Source organism: Nerophis ophidion, linkage group LG03 (assembly GCF_033978795.1).
Source record: "Nerophis ophidion isolate RoL-2023_Sa linkage group LG03, RoL_Noph_v1.0, whole genome shotgun sequence".
Classification (NCBI taxonomy): domain Eukaryota; kingdom Metazoa; phylum Chordata; class Actinopteri; order Syngnathiformes; family Syngnathidae; genus Nerophis; species Nerophis ophidion.
Window position 1 is genome coordinate 23,320,859 of NC_084613.1, and position 16,921 is coordinate 23,337,779.

At 43.1% G+C, this 16,921-nt stretch overlaps 1 long non-coding RNA gene across 1 annotated transcript in view; it reads right to left on the minus strand.

Annotated features, from left to right (window-relative positions):
- Window positions 1-13,365: 13,365 nt before the first annotated feature.
- The window catches only part of LOC133548731 (uncharacterized), an 88,964-nt gene continuing 85,408 nt past the window's right edge, over window positions 13,366-16,921 (minus strand). The window contains exon 3 of the long non-coding RNA XR_009805927.1: window positions 13,366-14,172. This is a non-coding gene — a long non-coding RNA (uncharacterized LOC133548731). The remainder of the gene's footprint in view (window positions 14,173-16,921) is intronic.

Sequence of the window (16,921 nt, forward strand, 5' to 3'; positions counted from 1 at the left end):
TGGCAAGAAGCATAACTATGAACAGGCATGAGTATCAGAAGAAGCATGGCATGAAGTGAGCAGAGGTAATGTCGCCAGGCTGACTTCCTGGCAGCTATCGGTTTAAATCATGGGTGTCAAAATTTGGCCCGCCGTACAATTTCATTCAGCCCTTGAGGCAATATCAAATTAACATTAGAGCTGGCCCGCCAGTACTATAAAGGCACTGCCCTTAGCGTTGTCTACAATATGTTGTCACGTCCGCTTTTACTCCATACAAACTACAAACAGCGTCACATGATATATGAGACTTGTACATACACTTAAGTGAATGCCATACACGCTTAAGTGAAGGCCATGCATACTTGGTCAACAGCCATACAGGTCAGACTGAGGGTGGCCGTATAAACAACTTTAACACTGTTACAAATATGCGCCACACTGTCAACCCACACCATACAAGAATGACTAACACATTTAGGGAGAACATCAGCACGGTAACACAACATAAACAGAACAAATACCCAGAAACCCTTGCAGCACTGACTACCACCAAAACCCGCCCCCCACCAACCCCACCCATCTCATTATTATTTTATTTATTAGCCTGTGGAAAAATGTAATGTTGATATTTACCTCAGAAGGCTGCAAATAGAAAAGAGGCATTAAATATTTTATTTCAATTGTATTTATTTGACCATTTTTTTTTTCGTTTGTTTTTTGAATGTTGATTTGGCACTATTAAGTTATATAATTATTGCTTGTTCCATATTCATTGTTCAAGCAAATCAGTGAAGCAAACTGAGCAATAATTAACAATTTATTCATGCACTTTCTCTTGTTACTTCAAGGCTTGAATGTTTGATTCATTCATTATTGTTATTTTATTTTCAAATTTATTATTAGCCTGTGGACAAAATGTATTTTGATATTTACCTCAGAAGGCTGCAAATAGAAAAGCGGCACTCAATTTTTATTTGAATTTTATTTGATATGCCATTGATATTTTTTAATTATTATTATTATTATTATTTGAAACTGGATTTTGCATGTCACTATACAGTTATATAAGCCTTGCTTGTTCAATATTCAATGCAAAACTTGTTTGGGTCCCTGTTAAAAGGTTCATTTGTTCAACCCTTGGCCCGCGGCTTTGTTCAGTTTTAAATTTTGGCCCACTCTGTATTTGAGCTTGACACCCCTGGTTTAAATAATAGTGACATGATTAGTGAAAACAGGTGCGTGACTCAAAATGTGAAACAGGTGAAACTAATGGTTGCTATGGTGACAAAACAAAAGAGTGAAAAAGCAGGAACTGAGTGTCCAAAAACCAAACAGAACATGACTTAAACTAAACATGTTCACAGACGTGACAGAAAAGATTGTATATTAAATTACATTTCTCGATTAAAAAAAACAATGCGAATATGAATAATCGGTCTCAGCCTTGTTAAAAGTGCATATTTAAGTGAAGATTAGTCGACGTTGAACACAAAATAAAGTGCTTTACATTGCTGTATGGATCAACTTTCTTTTGAATAAAGCTAAAACCACAACAATATAAAACTGTGTAATGATCCATTGCCCGGATCATGTTTTGTTTTAGTTTAAAATTCTCTTATTTCTATTTCAGCACCCCTGGGTTTGTGTTTCTTGGTTGCCATGGGTGCTGATTATTTTCATCTGCCTCTGACTAGTGTTCAGGACGCTCACCTGTTCCAGAGCACTAATCAGAGAGCTATTTATTCCTGCCTTTCGCCACACTTGGTCCGGTTGTTTTGTTTGCTTCATGCCACATCGCGGTGGTGAATCCGAGGTTCTCATTCCTCTTCCGATGCTAAGCTTTCCCGCTAGCTTTTTCCTTAGCGTCCAGTGTTATGGGCACACTTTCCTGTACTTTTGCATTGTGCCTGATTTGTGGATAATAAATCATTGTCCTACCTGCACGCCGCCTCTGGAGTTCCGTCTGCATCTTGGAGAAACCATCCGCGCAAAACCCCGCGACCACCCAACCGTAACAACACTGTACTAATTTACTGCCGCCCTGCCGACACGCACACCTCTATCATTAGCATTTAATAACCAGGTTGCTACAATAAGTAGGAATAAAACACAAATCCACTGTACTTAATTGGTTAACCTACTTGGCATGCAGTGGAAGGGAGGGGAATTTCTTGAATGTTTCAAAACACACATCGCTTGTCCATTGCATTCTCTACTAGATAATTGTGGTAAAAAAGCAACAACAAAAAAACACTAGAAAGCAAAAAACTAACAGAAAGAGCAGAGGTCGATCGGTCCGCCCACCAACTAATATTTTTCTTCGGTCCGTGGTATGTAAATCCAAAAGTTTGTAAATGGAGTTTCTACTGTATATTGTAACAGAACCATCGATTTAATAGCAATGGGGAGCTAACTGCTTAGCCAGCATTAGCATTAGTCCAACCTCGTATTGATGACAAGGTGCGTCTAAAGTTAAAGTTAAAGTACCAATGATTGTCACACACACACTAGGTGAGGTAAAATTTGTCCTCTGCATTTGACCCATCCCCTTGATCAGTGGTGCCCAACCAACAGCTCGATTGGTACCTTAACGCAGAAGAATTTATTATTATTATTTTTTTATTTATTTATTAAATCAACATAAAAAACACAAGATACGCTTACAATTAGTGCACCAACCCAAAAAAAGTCCCTTTTTCATGCCAAAAAAGAAAAAAAGATTTGTTTTTGTTGTCTTCTCCGATGTGATGCTGAATATTTGTGGCAAGTTGACATTTTTGTGTAGCGTCGTGAAAACAAAACAGGAAAAACCGTATCCCCGTGACATGATTTGTCCCGTTGTCCCTGATAAAACATGGCCTCTGTCACAGACGCTTTGACATTTCCGCAGCCTTTGAACTTTTTTTCGTCTCGGGGAACCGCCGCCGGTCGAGTCCGGTTCGCCGCCGGATGAGGCGGACGAGCGGCCACAGCTCGGGAGTTATCGCGGCGTTTTCCTGTCCGGAGGGTCGCGGTGGTGACCCAGAACACAGACCTCATCTCTCGCCATGCCTGTCTGTGACATTTAAAGCAGCCAGGAAGGGGAGGGGTAAACAATGAAGATGACAGGTAGGTGAAGACCTGTGAGGAGTGAGTGCTCTTCACCGAGGTTGTGAAAGGTCTTGATGGAGCTACTTGGTGGTATTTGTACTTACTGCCGACGCGAGTTTACTGAAATCGAAATGCCAGCACAACACAAAAAAACATTAATAAAAAATATGCATTTTGGTGTTTTTTTTTTGCCCGTCATTCAACAGTTCCCCTTTTTTATGTTCTAAATTGTGAAAAAAAAAATAGGTGACTAACAAAGCAGGTAATGGGGATTAACCTATTTACATTTGAATCGATACAGTACTAATTCCTGGTACCTGGGAATTGATATCGGTACCCTATGGCAATGGTTCTCAAATTTTTTTCAGTGATGTACCCCATGTGAACATTTTTTTTTAATTCAAGTAGCCCCTAATCAGAGCAAAGCGTTTTTGGTTGAAAAAAAGAGATAAAGAAGTAAAATACAGCACTATGTCATCAGTTTCTGATTTATTAAATTGTATAACAGTGCAAAATATTGCTCATTTGTAGTGGTCTTTCTTGAACTATTTGGAAAAAAAGATATAAAAATAACTAAAAACTTGTTGAAAAATAAATAAGTGATTCTATTATAAATAAAGATTTTTATACATAGAAGTAATCATCAACTTAAAGTGCCCTCTTTGGAGATTGTAATAGAGATCCATCTGGATTCATGAACTTAATTCTAAACATTTCTTCACAAAAAAGGAATCTTCAACATCAATATTTATGGAACATGTCCACAAAATATTTAGCTGTCAACAATGAATATTTTATAGTTTATGCACTTACATTCGTATTTTGTTGAAGTATTATTCAATACATGTATTTATAAAGGATTTTTTAATTGTTACTATTTTTAGATTTTTTTTTTTTAAATCTCAGTACCCCTTGGCATACCGTCAAGTACTCCTAGTTGTACACATACCCCCATTTGAGAACCACTGCTCTTTTGCACCAAGTTTTGGTACATTTGCTTGTTTTAGTAAGTATGTTTTTGATAATGACATCTCATGTTTTATTGCCACCCATCCTTCCATCGATCCATTTATCGTCTTCCGCTTACGCAAAGTCAGGTCGCGGGGGCACCAGCCTAAGCAAGGAAGCCCAGACTCTCCTCTCCCCTGCCACTTTGTCCAGCTCTTCCCAGGGTATCCCGAGGCGTTCCCAGGCCAGCCGGGAGACATAGTCTTCCCCACGTGTCCTGGGTCTTCACCGTGGCCTCCTACCGGTTGGACATGCCCTAAACATTTCCCTAGGGAGGCGTTCGGGTGGAATCCTGTCCAGATGCCCGAGCCACCTCATCTGGCTCCTCTCGATGTGGAGGAGCAGCGGCTTTACTTTGAGTTCCTCCAGGATGGCAGAGCTTCTCACCCTATCTCTAAGGGAGAGACCCGCCACCCGGTGGAGGAAACTCATTTCGGCCGCTTGTACCCAAGATCTTGTCCTTTAGGTCATAACTCAAAGCTCATGACCATAGGTGAGCATGGAAACGTAGATCGACCGGTAAATTGAGAGCTTTGCCTTCCGGCTCAGCTCCTTCTTCACCACAACGGATCGATACTGCGTCCGCATTACTGAAGACGCAGCACCGATCCCTCACTCGTGAACAAGACTCCTAGGTATTTGAACTCCTCCACTTGGGGCAGTGTCTCCTCCCCAACTCCTAGATGGCACGCCACCTTTCCGGGCGAATGTTTTATTACAACATTTAATAATGAGCTGATTATGACAATTGCTGTCTATTAATCAATCAATCAATCAATGTTTACTTATACAGCCCTAAATCACTAGTGTCTCAAAGGGCTGCACAGACCACAACACAAACCACTACGACATCCTCGGTAGGCCCACATAAGGGCAAGGAAAACTCACACCCAGTGGGACGTCGGTGACAATGATGACTATGAGAACCTTGGAGAGGAGGAAAGCAATGGATGTCGAGCGGGTCTAACATGATACTGTGAAAGTTCAATCCATAATGGATCCAACACAGTCGCGAGAGTCCAGTCCGAAGCGGATCCAACACAGCAGCGAGAGTCCCGTTCACAGCAGAGCCGGCAGGAAAATATCCCAAGCGGAGGCGGATCAGCAGCGCAGAGATGTCCCCAGCCGATACACAGGCAAGCAGTACATGGCCACCGGATCGGACCGGACCCCCTCCACAAGGGAGAGTGGGACATAGGAGAAAAAGAAAAGAAACGGCAGATCAACTGGTCTAAAAAGGGAGTCTATTTAAAGGCTAGAGTATACAAATGAGTTTTAAGGTGAGACTTAAATGCTTCTACTGAGGTGGCATCTCGAACTGTTACTGGGAGGGCATTCCAGAGTACTGGAGCCCGAAATGAAAACGCTCTATAGCCCGCAGACTTGTTTTGGGCTTTGGGAATCACTAATAAGCCGGAGTCCTTTGAACGCAGATTTCTTGCCGGGACATATGGTACAATACAATCGGCAAGATAGGATGGAGCTAGACCGTGTAGTATTTTATACATAAGTAGTAAAACCTTAAAGTCACATCTTAAGTGCACAGGAAGCCAGTGCAGGTGAGCCAGTACAGGCGTAATGTGATCAAACTTTCTTGTTCTTGTCAAAAGTCTAGCAGCCGCATTTTGTACCAACTGTAATCTTTTAATGCTAGACATGGGGAGACCCGAAAATAATACGTTACAGTAATTGAGGCGAGACGTAACAAACGCATGGATAATGATCTCAGCGTCTTTAGTGGACAGAATGGAGCGAATTTTAGCAATATTACGGAGATGAAAGAAGGCCGTTTTAGTAATGCTTTTAATGTGTGACTCAAAGGAGAGAGTTGGGTCAAAGATAACACCCAGATTCTTTACCGTGTCGCCTTGTTTAATTGTTTGGTTGTCAAATGTTAAAGTTGTATTGTTAAATAGAGGTCGGTGTCTAGCAGGACCGATAATCAGCATTTCCGTTTTTTTGGCGTTGAGTTGCAAAAAGTTAGCGGACATCCATTGTTTAATTTCATTAAAACACGCCTCCAGCTGACTACAGTCCGGCATGTTGGTCAGCTTTAGGGGCATGTAGAGTTGGGTTTCATCAGCATAACAGTGAAAGCTAACACCGTAATTGCGTATGATGTCACCTAGCGGCAGCATGTAGATGCTGAAGAGTGCAGGGCCAAGGACCGAACCCTGGGGAACGCCACACGTTACCTTAATGTAGTCCGAGGTAACATTGTTATGGGAGACGCACTGCATCCTATCAGTAAGATAAGAGTTAAACCAAGACAGGGCTAAGTCTGACATAGCAATTTGTGTTTTGATACGTTCTAATAAAATATTATGATCGACGGTATCGAAAGCAGCGCTAAGATCGAGGAGCAGCAACATAGATGACGCATCAGAATCCATCGTTAGCAATAGATCATTAGTCATTTTTGCGAGCGCTGTCTCCGTGGAGTGATTTGCCCTGAAACCGGATTGAAAGGTTTCACATAGATTGTTAGACGCTAAGTGTTCATTTAACTGCTCCGCAACAATTTTTTGAAGGATTTTTGAAATAAAGGGAAGGTGAGACACCGGTCGGTAGTTTACCATGAGGTCAGGATCGAGGTTAGGTCTTTTAAGAAGAGGATGAATAACCGCTTTTTTGAATGCTAGGGGAACAGTGCCCGAGGAAAGTGATAAGTTTATAATATTTAGCACTGATCAATCAATCAATCAATCAATGTTTATTTATATAGCCCCAAATCACAAATGTCTCAAAGGACTGCACAAATCATTACGACTACAACATCCTCGGAAGAACCCACAAAAGGGCAAGGAAAACTCACACCCAGTGGGCAGGGAGAATTCACATTCAGTGGGACGCCAGCGACAATGCTGACTATGAGAAACCTTGGAGAGGACCTCAGATGTGGGCAACCCCCCCCCTCTAGGGGACCGAAAGCAATGGATGTCGAGCGGGTCTAACATGATACTGTGAAAGTTCAATCCATAGTGGCTCCAAGACAGCAGTGAAAGTCCCGTCCACAGGAAACCATCTCTGATAGACCTAATAATACAAAAAGCTCCTTGATAAGTTTCCCAGGAAGAGGGTCAAGTAAACATGTTGTTTGTTTCATTCCATTTACACGTTGTAACAATTCCTCTAATGTTATTTCCTCAAAATGAGAGAAACTATTTTGGAGGGCAGTATCTGCCGTATATACAATCGTATCAGTGTTAATAGAACCCAGTTGTAGCTGGGACGCATTGTCTTTAATCTCCTTTCTAATGACTTCAATTTTCTTACTAAAGAATTGCATAAAGTCATCAGCTGAGTGGGTGGAGCTACTGGAAGGGGTCCCTTGTTGGGTTAGCGATGCTACCGTACTAAACAAAAATTTTAGGATCGTTTTTATTACGGTGGATGAGATTTGAGTAATATTTAGCTTTAGCTAAGGTAAGCATGTGTTTATAAGTTATTAAACCATCACTCCATGCTTGATGGTGCACCTCAAGTTTAGTCGTGCGCCATTTGCGTTCCAGCTTTTTACATAATAATTTCTGAGCTCTAGTTTCTTCTGTAAACCACGGGGTACGCTTTTTTGGAGCCTTTTTTAACTTTAGCGGTGCTATGTTATCAATGGTTTCGCGCAGGGCGTCGTTAAAGTTGTTAGTGAGGTTATCAATAGAGCCCACATACTTGGGAATGGTGCCATTACCGAGGGCAGTAGGTCAGCAAGAGTTGTCGTTGTGGCCGTATTAATGTTGCGGCTGCTATAGCAGTTATTATTATTATTAGACTGACGAACATGTGTCTGAACCTCGAATTTTATAAGGTAATGATCGGACAATACTTTAGTATACGGGAGTATCGTAACTTTGGAAACGGTGATACCCCTGACAAGCACTAGGTCTATCGTATTACCGTTGCGATGCGTGGGTTCATTTATTATTTGTGTGAGACCACAGCTATCAATTGTAGTCTGGAGCGCTACGCACGGTGGGTCCGATTGGGTATTCATATGGATATTAAAGTCCCCCATTATGATTATATTATCGGCGTGTCTCACTAGATCAGGAACTCTGAGAATTCATTGATAAAGTCCGTATAGGGCCCTGGGGGGCGGTAGATAACAGCCAGGTGTAGAAGCAGCGGTGTGACAGACCTCATAATAAGCACCTCAAACGATTTATATTTATTATTTATGTTAGGACTAAGGTTAAAATTTTCGTTGTGTATTAGAGCGACCCCACCCCTTTTAAGAGGACGGGCAATATGCGCATGTGTAAAGTTAGGAGGACATGCCTCATTTAGGGCAAAAAAGTCGTTTGGTTTAAGCCAGGTTTCGCTGAGACCGATGACGTTAAGATTGTTGTCTCTGATGATATCATTAACTAACAACGTTTTGGGAGACAATGATCTTATGTTTAAAAAAAACTATATTATAGGTGGTTTGCTGTTTTAGGGAATTTTTGATCAAATTATCCGTAGTAGCAATATTAATAATGTTGTGTTTATTATGCCCAGTGCATTTAGTATAATTACGACCATATCTAGGAATTGATACGACGGGAATTTTCCGATTGTTTGTTTGTTGCTTTGATAAACTGCACGCATCATAGTTAGCCACCTCAGTAGAACACATGTCCAACTCTGAAACAAGCAAAGCAGAAAAAACTTGTTCTAATTTAACTGACTCCTTACCCAGACCAGTAGTCTCGCATCTTCCATTTAAATCCGGCTTCAGGATGGAGGGAAGTGGTGTTCTGTGGGGATTAGCCTTCAGCTTTGTTTTTAGCCCCGCTCGGCATCCGCGTTTCCGATCACACCGCTGGCGTCCGCTCCGTAGACGGCCCCCACTGCTACTATACTCCCCTGCTTCACAGGCCGCTGGATGTAGCCGTCAAAGTATTCCCGTGCTAGTTAGCATGTTTAGCAAGCACGCGTCTATCAGTCCAAAACGGATGTCCACATCCAGAAGTGTCTGGCGGTCGTACGTGATCACAGAGTGACCACGATGTGAGCCAGCCATAAAGTTTGTAGAATTGTCCGGTATTTCTGCCAAATGTTCCATATTTAGCAAGAGCTCCTCGATGTAGCAGCCCTTCCGGGCGCCGCCATCTTGGATATAGTTATGTTATAGTTATAGTTATAGTTATGTTATAGTTATAGATATAGTCTAGTTATGGGCTTGCTGCAATGCAAGCAGCCCATATTGTTGTTGCTCAAACTTCAAACTTTATTACAGTTCCGCAAGTTTCTCTTACGTCTAAAATGAGACGAACCGGCCAACGAAGACCCACATATGTTATACCGTCGGAAAGGTCTCGTTCGTGCCGATGGGGTTACTTTAAGGTGGGAACATTTCGTGTTACCATGGCGACGCTAGTAAGAATACATATACAAAGTTGCCAATTGAATGGGTACAGACATTTATAATTGCGGATATTTCCAGCAGATTGCTCCAACCTGCGAGATTACCTCCTCTTGTAGCTCAGGCATACTTTCACGTAGCTCGGTGCTTAATAACGTCTCATTTTGTTCACATACTTGTGTATTTTAAGCCTGGCTAAAAAAAACGGTTAGCGTGCCAACGTTAGCATGCTACTATTAAAAAAGTGCAAGCTTTTTGAGCTAATTTTGCAACCGCTTGACCAAAAATCATATACCTTGGTATGTGACAGCTTTTAACTGTTTGTGTGCTGACATTAACATGCTAGCAAGCTAACCTAAGCATGCTAAATTTTTCATCTAATTATACACTTTTTTCCGCAGCCATACACCTTTTAGCCGTGTTACTTGAAATGTGAGAAATGCTAACTGTTCGCATGCCGTCGTTAGCACACATTCTAAGTGTTAGCATTTTAGGGTGCACATGCTAACATTTTAGGCTAGCTTTGGAGCTCATTTTGTACAGTTACACCTAAAACTCACAGATTCAGACCATCTTAAAAGCACGGCCGATTCCGGTGACTCCGGCCAGAGGTCCAGAGGAAAGATAGCAGGACCATCAAAATGTTCTAGTTGTTGTATCTTGTTTCATTATCTTCATCTGTTTTTTTTTATGGCGGGGCACTCAACATTAAAGGTGCATTATCACCACGGGTCCCGTCGACGAGCTCCTGTATCGGCTGGGCACTGCTTGTTTTTTTACGACACTGGATTTGACCAAAGGTTACTGGCAGATTCCCTTGTCTCCAGAGTGGCCGTGCCAGCAACTTGAGGGTTGCAGGTTCGATTCCTGCTTCCGCCATCCTAGTCACTGCCGTTGTGTCCTTGGGCAAGACACTTTACCCACCTGCTTCCAGTGCCACCCACACTGGTTTGAATGTAACTTAGATATTGGGTGTAAAGCGCTTTGAGTCACTAGAGAAAAAGCGCTATATAAATATAATTCACTTCACTTCACTTCAAAAAAACTGTTTTCCACTCCAGAAGGATTGTACCAATTTGTGACACTTCTGTTCAGCTTGTTCGGTGTGCCCACACAAGCGCCTCATGGACCGGGTGCTGCGTCCCCACGCTGCATGTGTGGCCGCCTATCTGAATGACGTCATCATCCAGCGTGGCGGCTGGGAAGAACACATGCGGCGGGTGGGGGCGGTGCTCGAGTCCCTGAGGCAGGCGTGGCTCACCGTCAACCAGGCGAAGTGTGCGGTTGGCCGGAGGGAGGTACAGTATTTGGGGTACCACTTGGGAGGAGGGCATGTACGCCCGCAGGTAGATAAAACAGCAGCAATTGCGGCCCAAGACGAAAAAAGAGATGAGGCCGTTTTTGAGACTGGCGGTTTAGTACCGAAGGTTTATCCGCTGGTTTGCGGACCTGACCAGCCTACTAACTGACCTCACCCAAAAGGGTGCTCCAGAACTGGTCCGGTGGACAGAGCAGTGCCAGCAGGCATTTGAGAGGGCGACAAAGGCCCTATGCAAGGAGCCGGTCCTGCACATGCCTGACCTTTCTATCCCATTCTGTTTGCAGGCAGATGCATTGGGCTGAGGGCTGGGAGGTGTTTTGTCCTAGCAGGTTGGGGGTGTCGACCTCCCTGTGTTGTACATCAGCCAGAAGCTCTCAGACCGGGAGGCGAGGTACAGCACGGTAGAGAGGGAATGCTTCGCCATCCAGTGGGCAGTCAGGGCCCTCTGGTATTACCTGCTGAGGCACTCTTTCAGCCTCTACTCGGACCACAAAGCCCTCCAGTGGCGCCGCCGCATGAAGGATGCCAACGCGCAGATCACCCGTTGGTATCTAGCTTTACAAACCTACAACTTTCGAGTGATCCACAGGCCGGGGGCGCAGATGGCCGTGGCTGACTTCCTCTCTCGCTCCCATACGGAGGGGGGAGGAGGAGTAGAGATGGCCGGATGGCTTCCCGGCCTGTGTCTAGCGGTGGAGGTATGTGTAGGGGGGCGTGGTCGGCGCGCCTTCTGCAGCAGTGGGGTGTGTATGGACCGGCCTCAAAGCGCAGCTGGCAGGTGATTGGATTACCCAGCTGGGATTGATCATCCAATCACCTGCCATTCTTATCAGCAGCAGCCGGGCCAACACGCGGGATTGGACTTGGAGTTCGAGCCAGACAATTCACATGCACCCGAGACCACGCCAGGAGAGATGGACAGGACTGAAAAGTTGATGTGCAGACTGCTGACCTGGAGCATATTTCCCCGATAAAATCATTGTTACACCAGACTACCCGGCTCACGAAAAGATCTATTACAGTCAGGAGAACCTACAAGAGAAGAACCTCCACATACACCTCTGCATAACATTTTATCATTAACTTTAAATAAAACAGAAAAGCGTGTGCGTGTCGGAATCAGTGCAAGTCATTCCAGCAGTACAAAGTCAAATAAAAAAGTGTCCTCAATGTGATGTTTTATGTGAGTGATAATTATGAGGGAAAAAATAAGTCCTCAAGGATCCCCCAGGAGGCCCCAGTACCTTGATTAATGAATGCTCATCTAATAATGTCTGTAATGAATCCTGATAGTCGCTTTGCTGCAACCTCAAGAGAGCAGGTCATTAAAAACACCTCCAGGGGTCTGTAATTAGACGCCTAGTTAATATTCAGTGATTACCTAGAGATTAATATAGACCGGCGCTTCCCGTGTTGTTTGCCATCCATAGCACTAGTTGGGAATAGTTTGTGTGAACCTGATATCCTGTATCGTCTTTTGAGATGACCCTAAATCAATAATAGAATGACACGGATTGAAATCGTTTTTAGTAATTTTCGTTTGCAATCAAACGATAGCATGTTAGCAAGCTAACTTAGGCTTGCTAACTTTTTTATCTATTTTTACACTTTTTTTTTTCAATTTCAGCAGTCATACACCTTTGAGTCATATAACTCGCTATATGAAACATGCTGACTGTTACCACACACTCGTTAGCACACACGCTAAGTGTTAGCATTTTTCTGTAATAATGCGACTGTTTTAGATAGAATAGGATAGGTCTTTATTGTCATTGTTTTTAGCACAAACCCGTTCAAAATTAGACAAACAAATAGTGTACAGCAGACCTGGGCAAATTAAGGCCCGGGGGCCACATGTGGCCCGTTAAGCGTTTCAATCTGGCCCGGCGGACATACCCAAATAATTTTTTTAGATCTTTAAGATGGAAAGTGTAGCTACCATTATGATGTGCAGTGATGTTTTCTAATGACCGTAAGTCTTCAACTAAACAAAATATTTCAATGGTTGGAATCTGCACTCTTGCATGATATTTAGTGTTGTCCCAATGCCAATATTATTTTGATACTTTTCTGTACTTTTCTAAATAAAGGAGACCGGAAAAAAATGGCATTATTGGCTTTATTTTACCAAAAAAATCTTAAAAGGCGGATCGGTACTTTTCAGAGGCGGAATGGTACCGAATAGGATTCATTAGCATTGCGGTGCTATACTAATACCCGTATACCGTACAACCCTACTGTGTGGGTGGGGAGCGTTTCCACAGAGTGTTTCCAGAGCCTGAAATGTGGGTGTCAGGGACAGACGCAGAAGGAGATTTTTACAATCAATCAATCAATCAATGTTTATTTATAAAGCCCTAAATCACAAATGTCTCAAAGGACTGTACAAACCACAACGACTACGACATCCTCGGAAGAACCCACATAAGGGCAAGGAAAACTCACACCTAGTGGGCAGGGAGAATTCACACCCAGTGGGACGCCAGTGACAATGCTGACTATGAAAAACCTTGGAGAGGACCTCAAATGTGGGCAACCCCCCCCCCCTCAAGAAAGTTCTAAAGCTTAGTGATTTATCAGATGTATCAGATTGTTGATGTTTCTTGTTTTTTTACCCTTTGCGTTCATATTTCGCTGTCTGTTGCATTTGGCTTGATTGTAAAATATGTCGATTGAGAGGGGTGTGACGTTCATATGTTGGCAATATTCAGGATTTTATCGTTCATAGAAACATTCTAAATTCCATTCCGTTTTTAAGGAGCATTCAATCAGACTTTATTGTGAGGTTTTATATTAGTTTTCCCAAAAATAGATATACCGGCCCCCAGACACATTTTTTTCTCTAAATTTGGCCCCCGAGTGAAAATAATTGCCCAGGCCTGGTGTACAGGGTTACAGAACAGGAACGCTGATGGGTCACAACAAGGCGTCCCGTAAAAGATGGGGACAAAGTTAAATGCTGGGGAAGGATGAGTAAAACAATAAAATCTTGACTGGGCTCCTAAGGGGGCCTAGTCTGTAATGGGAAAAAAAACTCCATAGCAAAGCACATATCTATCAATCAATCAATCAATGTTTTTTTATATAGCATATACTGTACATATTACAACATACATCTCGAGATATCTAGCAACAGAGGGGAGGGAGTGAGTGGTCATGGTGGCAGGCCGCAGCTATTAGGCGCTGACCATCCTTCCATCACCCCTATGGAATTTGCATCGAAGGGGTTGGATTTAGGGGCTGGGCTGTGTATGTGTGGCGTATATTTTTGTGGATGCGTGTGTGTGTAAGCCTGCCGCGTGTCTCTGTTCCGCGGCCTTGATGTCATGCAGCCGATAAGTCCAAAGTCAACAACAACAGGTGTGTGTCCATGAGAGACAAGAAGGGTCTTGTCTTCGTTGCATTGTCCTTCAGCAGAGTCTCAAACCTAGGGAAACAATCCAAGTTTGAATGTTTTGTATACGAGTGAAAATAAAATTTGCTTTTCACAATAAATTGTCTATGATTGGTCCTCAAATTCCTGTTGGACGGACAGTCCAATGCGATCCAAAATCACAAGTGTCCACAGTTCTTCCCGCTTACTCCAATCACTTGTGGCAGTTAAATAGTTCCAATGTTTAGATTTGGAGAGCAGTGTAAAAAGAGGCAACAAAAAAAGTTAAGACAAGACAAGACTAAGAAGCAAGGGAGAGAGGAAAGGGGAGCATCCGCCCTCGATGAGTGCCAGAGAGAAAAATATTTGCTATGTAGGTCATTGTGTACAGTTACACCTAAAACTCTCGGATTCGACAGTCGGCACCATCTTAAAAATACGGCGGCTTCCGGCTACCCCCGGCCAGAGGTCGGGGGCAAAGATAGCAGTCCCATAAATATTTTCTAGATTAATTATTGAATTGTGTCCCATTTGGCCCTCCATACATTTACAGCAGGGGTCTGGAACCTTTCTTGCTGAGAGCCCTCCCACTACCAGACCCCGACGAACCGGCCCCCTTCACAGAGGAGGAAATTCGGCGCCAGCTGAGCAGCTGCAAGCCAGGCAAGGCACCAGGACCTGATGGCATTCCAGCCAGGGTGATCAGGGACTGTGCCATGGAGCTCGCCCCCATCTTACACTCACTCTTCTGTCAATGCTACTGGACTGCAACAATACCTACACTGTGGAAAACTGCAACCATCATCCCAATACCGAAGAAATCCAGACCCACAGAACTCAACCATTACTTCACTCTCTCCACCTCCCTCACGACTGTTGCTGCGTGCGCACACCTTCACAATTTGTTTTATTTTTAACCCTTCTTAACCCTGGACGTACATTGAAAATAAACGCAACCTTGACACAAAACACCGGACATTTGAGGAATTTAGAAAACCCCGCCCAGACACCCCGGACAGTCCCGCATAAGAGGACATGTCCGGGTAAAAGAGGACGTATTGTCAGTCCACTTAAACAAGTTGAAAAACTTATTCGGGTGTTACCATTTAGTGGTTAATTGTACGGAATATGTACTGTACTCTGCAATCTAATAATAAAAGTTTCAATCAATCAATCAATCAAAGAATTCCAGGATGCCTTCTAAAAGTCATCTGAGACTAGCTCCACCCTGTCGCCATTTTGTTCATGGATGAATGGATATTGACGCTCCTGTGTTAGCTTCAGCGCTAGCATGAGGCAGGGCTATAAATGTCTCATCTGTCCTCATCTCCTCCCCCCATCACCCCCTATCCTTGCCATTCCCATCATCAAGTGTGCATAAGCCAAGACCGCCCCGCTCATTGCGCCATCCATCTTTTAACTTCTTCAAAGTTGTCTCTGGGCGAGCGCGCTGCCGTCTGACTGCAGGCGGGCCCGCTGACCCACATATTCGCCGTCGCCATCTTTATTCACTTTTCTCTTTCCATTTGCCTCCGCCTCGCTCCTCATTTCCTCGCCGCCATCCCACTGCTCATCCATCACCGGCGCCGCGGACACTGACCTGCCCCAATCTCTTCCACTGCCCCCTCCACCCCTGGTGATCTACAGAGTCATGGAGAAATGTAGCTTAGTTAGCGTTAGCGCCCTGGATTTTTGCGAGGAACATGTTTTGTTTACATTTGCTGTGCGGCGACTGAACTTCTTTTTACACTTGCGTGACCGTTTAAAACTGGGGTGTCAAACTCCTTTTAGATGGGTGGGGCACATGGAGAAAGAATGTACTCCCAAGTGGGCTGGACTGGTAAAATCACGGCACGATAACTTCAAAATAAAGACAACTTTGGATCTTTCTTGAAAAATAGAACAAGCACATTCAGAAATTGTACAAATCATAATGTTGTTGTTTTTTCTTTTTTTTTTTACACGTACATACATGGCAGCTAAGTAAGGCTCCAGCAACCCCCCGCAACCACTAAAGGGACAAGAGGTAGGAAATGGATGGATGGATGCATGTTGCGGTCAATAGTCTTCTACCTTTATTTGTCGTTATTTATACTTTCGGAATAAATAATGTGATAATGTTCATCAGTCAACTCATTGGTGTTCATTTTCAATCCATCAAGATAAATTACAGGATGTTATTTATGTAGTTTGATCATTTTCTTCCACTGGTGCACGAACATCATGTGCTTTATTTTGAACATGTGTAGAATTAACTACAAGGATACAAATAATTGCTGTATAAATAATGAAGGTAAACATGGTCTGTTACAGGGTCAAACTGTCATCATTCATTGGCATTTTAAGTACTATTTTAACATTTTTAGCTGACATGCAAGTGTAAGGAAACGTTTTAAAGTTGACCACAATAAATTCCAGGAAACTGATGAGGCCATTTTTCCTTAGATAATAATATGAGTGGACGTGGTCTGTTCCAGGGTCAAACTGTCATCATTCATTGGCATTTTAAGTACTATTTTAACATTTTTAGCTGACATGCAAGTGTAAGGAAAGTTTTAAAGTTGACCACAAGAAATTACAGGGGACTGATGAGGCAATATTTCCTTAGATAATGATATGAATGGACGTGGTCTGTTCCAGGGTCAAACTGTCATCATTCCTTTGCATTTTAAGTACTATTTTAACATTTTTAGCTGACATGCAAGTGTTGGGAAACGTTTTAAAGTTGACCATAATAAATTCCAGGAGACTGATGAGGCAATATTTCCTTAGATAATAATATGAGTGGACGTGGTCTGTTCCA